Genomic DNA, 7500 nt, shown 5'->3' with positions numbered 1-7500 from the left:
GAATGACGAACTAAGAAAAGGGCAGAATCACTTTATGCTTTACTTCAAAATAAACCCAGTTATAAGCATGAAAGATAATAGATGAACATTAAGAATAACATAATGGGTACCTATAGATTACAAAGGAAGCAAGGGAAGGAAGAGAAAACGATGGATTGACGAACTAAGAAAAGAGCAGAATCCCTTCATGGTTTACGTCAAAATAAACCTAGCTCTGAGAACGACAGATGATAGATGGACATTAAGAATAACAGAATAGGTCCCTAGAGATGGCAAAGGAAGAAGGGAGAGAAAGTGAAGACTATGGATTGACGAACTAAGAAAAGGGCAAAACTTTATTCATTACGTCAAAATAAACCCAGTTATAAGCATGACAGATAATAGATGAACATTAAGAAAACAGAATAGGTCCTTAGAGATTGCAAATGAAGCAGGGGAAGGAAGAGAAGAAGTTGGATTGACGAACTAAGAAAAGGGCATAACCAGTTTATTCTTTATGTCAAAGTAAACCCAGTGATGAGAATGACAGAGAATAGATGGACATTAAGAATAGCAGAACGTGTCCTTAGAGATTACAAAAGAAACATGGGAAGGAAGAAAAGACTATGGATTGACGAACTAAGAAAAGGGCAGAGTCACTTATAGTTTACGTCAAAATAAACACAGTTATGAGAATAACTTATAATAGATGGACATTCGGAATAACAAAATGGTTCCTTAGAGATTGCTAAAGAAGCAGGGAAGGAAAAAAAGACGATAGATTGATGGAATAAGAAAAGGGCAGAATCATTCTATGGTTTATGTCGAAATGGACCCAGTTATGAAAAGGACTTATAATAGATGGACATTAAGAATAACAAAATGGGTCCTTACCGATTGCAAAAGAATCAGGGGAAAAGACGGGAAGACGATGGGTTGATTAACTTAGAAAAGGGCAGAATCACTTTGGTTTACTTTAAAGAAAATGCCTATCACGAGAATTACTTATAACAGATGGACATGAGGAATAACAGAATGGATCCCTAGAGATTGCAAAAGAAGAAGGGGAAGGAAGAGAAGACGATGGATTGACTAACTAAAAAAAATTGCGACTATAAACTGGCAGAGGAAGACAAACAGACGCGAGTGGAAGAACATGTCTGAGTTCATTGTCAAGCAGTGGACTAGTTACGGCTGATGATGATGATGATGAAACCCAGTTATCAGATACTAGACATGCTAAGATAACACTCTCTCTCTCTCTCTCTCTCTCTCTCTCTCTCTCTCTCTCTCTCTCTCTCTCTCTCTCTCTCTCTCTCTGGTTGATGATCCCGGTGCTGGTAATAATAACGTAAACACATTTTCTACCACACTGTGCTTCGCCTTCACCATGAGCTTGCAACTTACGTACGACCCACAAATATTCTCTCTCTCTCTCTCTCTCTCTCTCTCTCTCTCTCTCTCTCTCTCTCTCTCTCTCTCTCTCTCTCTCGTGCATAAACACGTATTTTATAGACTATGACCTACCGTCTGTTGTGTTTACATATTTATTTTTTATGTTTTTCGCGTAGTCTCAAGAAGTAGTTATTGAAAATTGATATTAATGGGAAACTAAACCATAGTTTATATATGAAAGATTGTTTTAATTCTGTTACTGTTCTTGAAATATTTTATTTCAATTAATCATTGCTTTACATATAGTTTATTTATTTCCTTATTTTCTTTCCTCAATGTGCTATTTTTCCCCTGTTGGAGCCCATGGGCTTATAGCATCCTTCTTTTCTAACTAGGGTTAGCTTAGCTAATAATAATAATAATAATAATAATAATAATAATAATAATAATAATAATAATAGTAGTAGCAGTAGCAGCAGCAATAATAGTAATAATGATAATAATAATAATGTGCTTTAGACGTATTTTATTATTTATTCATATACGCCTAAACACGCAAGCCTGTACTTACGGCCAGCTATATGAAGACTTTGCTAACATATACTAGTGTTATTACATGGAATTTTTTTTTTATAAACCCGGTTTTCCCTCTTAGTTTTCAAGCCTAGATAGCTCAGTTGGGAGAGCGTTAGACTGAAGATCTAAAGGTCCCCGGTTCGATCCCGGGTCTGGGCAAACCCAAATTTTATTTTCCTTTCAAAGTTAACTGAAATAAGGATTGTATCAATAAAGACCTTTAAAAGCCTGCAACATAGCAAGGTAATAAAAGGTATAAGGTTTGCCTAAGAAAGAAAGTTATAGGAATTTGAGAAAATAAAGAATAAATATTTGAATTTTTTTATATCAATATATATTAATGTACTTTAGTTATTTTTGTGGTATATATTCAATTTGCCTTTTGAATAATATCACTAGTTCCCATAGGTACTTTTTATTGATGAAGATGAAATTTGATTTGCAGCCATAGACTTTATTTAGTTTCTATGCTCCGTGAAACGGACACTCGACTTGTAAAGATATTCGAGAAAGTCCGACTAAGAATACCTTTTCTTCGTTTTTTGTATCTTTTTATTTAAAAAGTTAAATTACATTTTTTACAATCACAATATTTCCAGTATGATTCCATTCAATAACATTTTCATATGAACATAAACCATCTAATTTAACAATTTACAAAATTACACATCTTTAGTTTGATTTCTAGTCACTCAAAAACAATAATTTATATACTTATTTATGAACATGCTATTCGACTTTTCTTCATGTTACAAGACCTGTTTATGTCGGTGAGTGAGAATGGGGGTGTAGCTCAGTGGTAGAGCATTCGACTGCAGATCGAGAGGTCCCTGGTTCAATCCCGGGCGCCCCCTGTTTTCAGTAGACGTTTATAATTCTTTGAGGAATAATATTTGTTTATGTCAACGATGTATGTTATGGTGGTCTCCTTTGCAATGTTAATTCAATATGGTGTTGACTTTTTGCCTTTTTATGCAATGCTGTTTTCCTTTTGCATTTTATGCAAAGTAATGTTTTCCTTTTGTATTTTGTATGAAATGTGCTGTTTTCCTTTTGTATTTTATGTGCTGTTTTCCTTTTGTATTTTATATGCAATTTGCTGGTTTTCTTTTGTATTTTATATGCAATGTGCTGTTTTCCTTTTCCATTTTTATGCAATGTGGTGTTTTCCTTTGGCATTTTTTATGCAATGTGGTTTTTTTTCGTTTTGCATTTTTTATGCAATGTGTTGTTTTCCCTTTGCATTTTTAAGCAATGTGGTGTTTTCATTTTGCAGTTTTTATGCAATGTGCTGTATTCCTTTTGTATTTCTATGCAATGTGGTGGTTTCCTTTTACATTTTTATACATAATGTGATGTTTTCCTTTTGCATTTTTTATGCAATGTGGTCTTTTCCCTTCCGCATTTTCATGCAATGTGGCCTTTTCCTTTTGTATCTTTTATGCATTGTGGTGTTTTCCTTTTGCATTTTTTATGCAATGTGGTCTTTTCCCTTCTGCATTTTCATGCAATGTGGCCTTTTCCTTTTGTATCTTTTATGCATTGTGGTGTTTTCCTTTTGCATTATTTATGCAATGTGGTTTTTTTCGTTTTGCATTTTGTATGCAATGTGTTGTTTTCCCTTTGCATTTTTAAGCAATGTGGTGTTTTCATTTTGCAGTTTTTATGCAATGTGCTGTATTCCTTTTGTATTTCTATGCAATGTGGTGGTTTCCTTTTACATTTTTATACATAATGTGGTGTTTTCCTTTTGCATTTTTTATGCAATGTGGTCTTTTCCCTTCTGCATTTTCATGCAATGTGGCCTTTTCCTTTTGTATCTTTTATGCATTGTGGTGTTTTCCTTTTGCATTTTTTATGCAATGTGGTCTTTTCCCTTCTGCATTTTCATGCAATGTGGCCTTTTCCTTTTGTATCTTTTATGCATTGTGGTGTTTTCCTTTTGCATTTTTTATGCAATGTGGTCTTTTCCCTTCTGCATTTTCATGCAATGTGGCCTTTTCCTTTTGTATCTTTTATGCAATGTGGTGTTTTCCTTTTGCATTTTTTATGCAATGTGGTCTTTTCCCTTCTGCATTTTCATGCAATGTGGCCTTTTCCTTTTGTATCTTTTATGCATTGTGGTGTTTTCCTTTTGCATTTTTTATGCAATGTGGTCTTTTCCCTTCTGCATTTTCATGCAATGTGGCCTTTTCCTTTTGTATCTTTTATGCAATATGGTGTTTTCCTTTTGCATTTTATATGCAATGTGGTCTTTTCCCTTCTGCATTTTCATGCAATGTGGCCTTTTCATTTTGTATCTTTTATGCAATGTGGTGTTTTCCTTCTGCATTTTTATGCTATGTGGTGTTTTAAAAGTTAGCGCTTATTAAAGCTTATAGACAGTGTTGTTTGTTCAAGAAAACACATAGAAGGCCATACTGAAATGAAATCTTAAAAGTTTAGCAATAAAAGGGCTAGATCATGACGGAACATTCTAATGATAAATCTAAGAAATCGAGTAATATAAACTGTTATGTGCCATTTGAGGAAAATGTTGATTACCCATTAATAAATGTCAGATGTGTTATTATTATTATTATCATTACTTGCTAAGCTACAACCCTAGTTGGAAAAGCAGGATGCTATAAGCCCAGGGGCTCCAACAGGGAAAATAGCTCAGTGAGGAAAGGGAACAATGAAAAATAAAATATTTTAAGAAGAGCAACAACATTAAAATAAATATCACTTTATAAACTAAAAAACTTTAACAAAACAAGAGGAAGAGAAATAAGATATAAGATAAAACAGTGTGCCCGAGTGTACCCTCAAGCAAGAGACCTCTAACCCAAGACAGTGGAAGACCATGGTACAGAGGCTATGGCACTACCCAAGACTTGAGAACAATGGTTTGATTTTGGAGTGTCCTTCTCCTAGAAGAACTCCTTACTATAGCTAAAGAGTCTCTTCTACCCTTATGCTTTGCTGTTGCTATTAGATGAACTAACTTGCAACATCCCCCCCCCCCCTCTGATTGTGGATCTGACCATCACTGACAGTGAAACATTTCCTTATGAGAAGTGTTCGAACATTTTTCATTAACGGGAGACTTTTGAAAGTTTTTCTGTAGCAGATGTTGAGGGTCCGATAATTTGATTTCCCCTGCCAGAAAATGACGCATACCTCTCTCTCTCTCTCTCTCTCTCTCTCTCTCTCTCTCTCTCTCTCTCTCTCTCTCTCTCTCTCTCTCTCTCTCTTTTATATATGTATTATTATTATTATTATTATTATTATTATTATTATTATTATTATTATTATTATTATTATTATTAGCTAATCAGCAACCCTAGTTAGAAAAGCGGGAGGTTATAAGCCCATGGTCTCCTACAGGGATAAATAGCCTAGTGAGAAAAGGAAATAAGGAAATGGATAAATTACAAATATAAAATGTATATGTATATATATATATATATATATATATATATATATATATATATATATATATATATATATATATATATATTCCTACATGCATACATACATATACCAAGGCACTTCCCCCAAATTTGGGTGGTAGCCTGCATCAAACAAATTCATCGATGTTCGTATATCAACTATGCCATGTGACCATCCAAATTTATTATACTTATAACAATAAACAGATTCCCATTCATACTTTCAAATTGGCATCGGAAATTAAAGAAAATAAATATAAAAAAAAATAGTATTACGAACCGTCGACGTAGTTGCCAAGCAACATATTTCCTCCTAATTTAAAGTGGCACTTTTTTATACGTCTTGATTTGGAAGTTGCACCACATCCGGAATGGGCCATGGCACCCTGGGGGTAGGGGGTGGGGGGAGGGGTGCTTAGAGGGGAGGGGAAGGGAGAGGTTAAGAAGGTAGGGGGTATCCCGATCCCGTATGTGTTCCATCTCCTACAGGTTAAAGTTGCAGTGCCAGGTCAGCCAAGGTTCGCCTCTCGCTATCCTAGGTCATTGCAGAGTATGTTGTTGGCTGTTGTGACAGTGTTTATTTAAAGAATAAAAGGTCGCCTTACACAATATATACTTGACAAAAAAAAGGTTGACTTTAAATTTATCAAAAGTTATTTGACAATTAAAAACGGCTTATACCATATACTTGGAAAAAGATAAGTAAAAGGTCGACTTTAACAAAAGTTATTTGACAAGTAAAAGCTTGACTTACACAATATATCTTTTACAAAAAAAAAGATGTACTTTATATTTATTTGACAAGTAAAAGCTCGACTTTAACAAAAGGTATTTGACAAGTAAAAGCTCGACTTCAACAAAAGTTATTTGGCTAATGAAAGCGCGACTTACATAATATAAACTTGACGAAAAAAGATCGACTTTTAAATTTATTCGACAAAAAAAAAAAAAAAGATCGACTATGAATTCATTTGACAAGTAAAAGCTCAATTAATAAAAAGTTATTTGAAAATTAAAAGCGTGACTTACATAAAGTATACTTGACAAAAAAGATTGACTTTACATTTATTTGAAAAGTAAAAGGTCGAATTACACAAAGTATGCTTGACAAAAAAAAAAAAAAAATGATTGACTTGAATTTATTTGACAAGTAAAAGTTCGTCTTTATCAAAAATTATTTGACATTTAATAGCTCGACTTGAACAAAATATACTTGACAAAAAAAAAGATCGACTTTAATTTTATTTGACAAGTAAAAGCTCGACTTTAACAAAAGTTATTTGGCAATTAAATGCTCTACTTAAACAAAATATACTTGACAAGAAAAAGATCGACTTTAACAAAAGTTATTTGACAAATAAATACTCGAGTTACACAATATATAATTCATAAAAAAAGATTGAATTTAAATTTATTTATAAGTAAATGCTCGACTTTAACCAAAGTTATTTGACAATTGAGAGCTCGACTTACACAAAATATACTTGATAAAAAAAGATTGAATTTAAATTTATTTGGTAAGTAAATGCTCGAATTTTTTTTTTTTAAGTTATTTGACAAATAAAAGCTTGACTTAACAACATATACTTGACAAAAAAGCTCGACTTAAACAATATATACTTGACAAAAAAGCTCGACTCAATAATACATTCTTGACAAAAAAGCTCGACTTAACAACTTATACTTGACAAAAAAGATCGACTTTAAATTTATTTGATAAGTAAAAGCTCGACTTTAACAAAATTTATTTGACAAATAAAATTACGATTTATTATTATTATTGAAATTACTAAAATTATTAAGATTATTAAAATAATTAAAATTATAATTATTATTGAAATCAAGTCTTTTAGAGTGATTAAAACTATAGTTATCAAGTTATTAGAATTATTATTGTTACTTAAATCATTAAAATTATAATGAAATAATATCAAGGACTTTTAGTATTTTTTTTTTTTTTTTGGTGTTTGATATTGTTGCTCTGTTAAGTTTAGTAATTGGATTCATTGATTGCAGCCTGACATTTCTTTATTTTGATGTTGATGTTGGTTATTATTATTATTATTATTATTATTATTATTATTATTATTATTATTATTATTATTATTATTATTAT

General features: G+C 32.1%; 1 protein-coding gene and 2 non-coding genes across 3 annotated transcripts in view; all 3 read left to right on the top strand.

Moving 5' to 3' along the window:
• The window catches only part of LOC137648169 (uncharacterized), a 377150-nt gene that overhangs the window by 30126 nt on the left and 339524 nt on the right, over window positions 1-7500 (top strand). The gene's annotated exons all lie outside the window — the stretch shown is intronic.
• On the top strand, window positions 2037-2109 carry TRNAF-GAA (transfer RNA phenylalanine (anticodon GAA)). Its single transcript has one exon. It is a non-coding gene; the product is annotated as a tRNA-Phe (tRNA).
• TRNAC-GCA (transfer RNA cysteine (anticodon GCA)) lies at window positions 2733-2804 on the top strand. Its single transcript has one exon. It is a non-coding gene; the product is annotated as a tRNA-Cys (tRNA).

Source organism: Palaemon carinicauda, chromosome 1 (genome assembly GCF_036898095.1).
Source record: "Palaemon carinicauda isolate YSFRI2023 chromosome 1, ASM3689809v2, whole genome shotgun sequence".
Taxonomy (NCBI): domain Eukaryota; kingdom Metazoa; phylum Arthropoda; class Malacostraca; order Decapoda; family Palaemonidae; genus Palaemon; species Palaemon carinicauda.
Note: the sequence above shows the minus strand (reverse complement) of the source record. Positions and strands in the feature narration are given on the sequence as shown.